This window comes from Odontesthes bonariensis, chromosome 5, assembly GCF_027942865.1.
Source record: "Odontesthes bonariensis isolate fOdoBon6 chromosome 5, fOdoBon6.hap1, whole genome shotgun sequence".
Taxonomy (NCBI): Eukaryota; Metazoa; Chordata; class Actinopteri; order Atheriniformes; family Atherinopsidae; genus Odontesthes; species Odontesthes bonariensis.
The window spans coordinates 37766629-37770026 of NC_134510.1; positions in this window are offsets into that span (position 1 = coordinate 37766629).

Sequence of the window (3398 nt, forward strand, 5' to 3'; positions counted from 1 at the left end):
CATTAATACAATAGCTTGTGCAAAATACAGAATGAACATGAGGACGAGCCAAGCTACACGATTAAAATGTTTAATCTAATTAATCACACGATTTCCCTGATTAATCAATCCAAAAGTAGTGTAAAGCTTTTAGCATTTAGCTTTATTTTAAATGTGCTGCCATATGAATGAAAGTGCCATAACTTTTGTTGTGCAAACACACTTTTAACATCAGCATCTTTCTGTAGTTTTTAGCCCTGCATTACCTCTGAGCTCTGAGTTACGTGTTGTTATAGCAGCACTGCGGGAGGATATTTTCCTGTTGGCAGTGACAACTGGCTCAGAAGGATAACTGGCAACATGCAGCTGTGGAGCAGTTCCATGTGCATCAGAAAGTGACAATTAAAGGAGAAGTTCGTTTTTTTTAAACCTTATTTCTGGCATAAAATACGTTCATCTACTCACCGATAAAGTGCTAGCTGTGAGCTGTGCTGCAGCGGCGCGCGTTGATGACGTCATCCCACTAGAAGCATGTGTAGAAAGCTTCCTATAAGCCCCCCGATAGGCCCTGATAGCAACAACACGGCAGCTCTGAGCTAACAGAGCAATAGTACGCGTTCATTCATTCATTGGTCTTAAAAGAATTGGTGAAATAAAGACAGATAATGCCTTATTCAGAGGCTGTATTGTCTCTCCGGTTATATGGATATACGCCGATCTCCAGTGATCTAAATATCTTCCGAAGGACACCGACTTTCACCAAACTGTTATTGGTGAGTAGATGAACGTGTTTTATGCCAGAAATAAGGTTTAAACAAACAAACTTCCCCTTTGAGGGGTATCTTGTGTGTGAAAACTCTCGACCAAGCATCAATAAGGGACAAGCTGTGAGTCCACCGTGCACCCCGGACCTGAAATCCCAAGGTTTATAAAACAGGCTTCGTCTCTTAAAGCAGAACTCTGAAACCCTCGCTTTGCCCCAACATTGATGTCAGCAGTGGGGCAACTGAGCAGAGAATGCGCACTAACTCGTGCACATTCCACATGCCTTATCTGAGCGCACACACACACACCTCGACCATGTTTCAAACACAACAGGGTTGACATAAAAATGCTGAATAGTTGCATTTCAACCCGTGCATTAACCAGCAGGTGGTTGCTGGTTTTATGTTTTCCTCTGTCAACATTTAATGACACGATAAACAATGATGCACTCTCCTGCTGACAAATGTTCTCCCCTGTACTTAAGAGATGTGCTCTGCCCAAACATTTGTCATTTCTGTCATGCACGCACACAGAATTCAGCATGAAAGGAAGCGGAAACACAGGAGAAAGGGAGGGCAGGGACCTGTGAGCTGTATGCTTTTTCCTCAAGGTTACCTTGTTCAAGGGTCCACTATTCAAAACATCCTCAATAAACATCATTTATTTCCACTTTACATGCACCGAAACATTTATTTTTGTTTCTTAAACTCTGAATTTTGGATGAATATTGGCTTGTCTTATTTCACATCAGACAAGCCCCGGCACTGCCCATTTTTAAAACCCGTCTTAAAACCCATTTTTATTCCCTGGCTTTTAACCCAGCATGAGACTCTGTTTCTGTTATTGTTTTAATATTATTATTGTTTTTACATTGTTCTTATGTTTTATGGCTTATATTTCGTGTTGTTACTCATGTACAGCACTTTGTTTCAGCCACGGCTATTTCAAAGGGCTTTATAAATAAAGTATAAATAAATAATTATGATTACAATGAATGGAATTCCAATTGGCTTGAATTGGACTTTATTATTTAAGTGCCTTGAGATGACATTTGTTGTATTTGGCGCTATATAAATAAAAATTAATTGAATTGAATTGAACAGCATTTTGATTGTGGTAAAACTACATCATCTCGTCTTTTTTGCACTCTTCGTAATCCGACTGTTTCCTTACGAATATCGTCTTCTCGTGTCGTTTGGACGTGGTTTTTGACTCCGTCATCATGTAGCGTTGTCCTGATGTGCTAATTCATATCCATCCATCATCCATCCATCATCCAGCTGTTATCTTCCGCCTTTCCGAGGCCAACAGGTCCAGAAGGGAAACCCAGGCATTCCTCTCCTCCTCCTGGGAAACCCCACGTTGTTCCTCGGCCAAATGGGATACATGATCCCTCCAGCGTGCTCTGGGTCTGCCCTGAGGCCTCCCTACAGTTGGACCTGCCCGAGGAGGCATCCTAATCAGAAACCCAAAGCGCCTCAGCTACTCCGGTCGATCCTTTACTCCGAGCTCCCTCCAGATGGCAGAGGACATGGAATCTGAATGAGTTCATTTAGGCAGGGCTTGATGTAGAAAATGTGAAATAAAGAGACATTTCTGTGTCAATGTTGAGTTAATTTAACCTGTTATAGGTCAAACTATTTATATTTTACATTTAGGGCTGGGCAACAATTAAAATTTTTAATCTAATTAATCACATGATTTCCCTGATTAATCACGATTAATCGCATTTGTACGCAGAATCCAAAAATGAATCCAAAAGTAGCGTATAGCTTTTAGCATTTAGCTTTATTTTAAATGTGCTGCCATATGAATGAAAGTGCCATAACATTTGTTGTGCAAACACACTTTTAACATCAGCATCTTTCTGTAGTTTTTATGTAGAAGCCTCGCTCCACTGTCTGTTTCCTTGAATGACTTGCTGCTATCAGTTGTGTGTTTTGCCTTTAAGTGATATTTTAGACTGGAACTACTACGCTGAGAAGACAATTCAACTTGGCAGTGTTTACAGATGACTTTGGTTCTGTCGACTCCGCCGTCTGGAAGAACTTTAAAATTAAAATGGCCGAGTAAAAGTTCCGTACCCTTCTCCATGTTTGGTGGATCCGCCGATTACTTTCTTTTCCTGTTCCACAGCAGACAGCAGCAGACTTTTACAAAATAAAAGCCTGTGAGCATCAGACTTTTACAAAATAAAAGCCTGTGAGCAACAGACTTTTACAAAATAAAAGCCTATGAGCATCAGACTTTTACAAAATAAAAGCCTGTGAGCAACAGACTTTTACAAAATAAAAGCCTGTGAGCAGCAGACTTTTACAAAATAAAATAAATAATTAAACAAGGGTGTTGTTCCCCCTCTCTCTGCCCCCTGCTTCCTGTCTCTCTGAACTTTCCTATCCATTAAAGGCACAAAAGCCCCCAAAAAATATTTAAAAAAAATAAATTTATTTAGAAAAATAAATAAAAAAATAAAACCTGCATTAATGCGCGATAAAATATTTATTGCGTTAAATAATTAACGAGTTAAGGCAATAATCACAAGTTAACTCGCCCAGCCCTGGTTTATATCAAGGCTAAATCAACTTTTATTCTATTTTTTGGTCACTTATTGGCATATTATTTTGGTTGAGACATTGTTAGCATGTTTTTGGGAG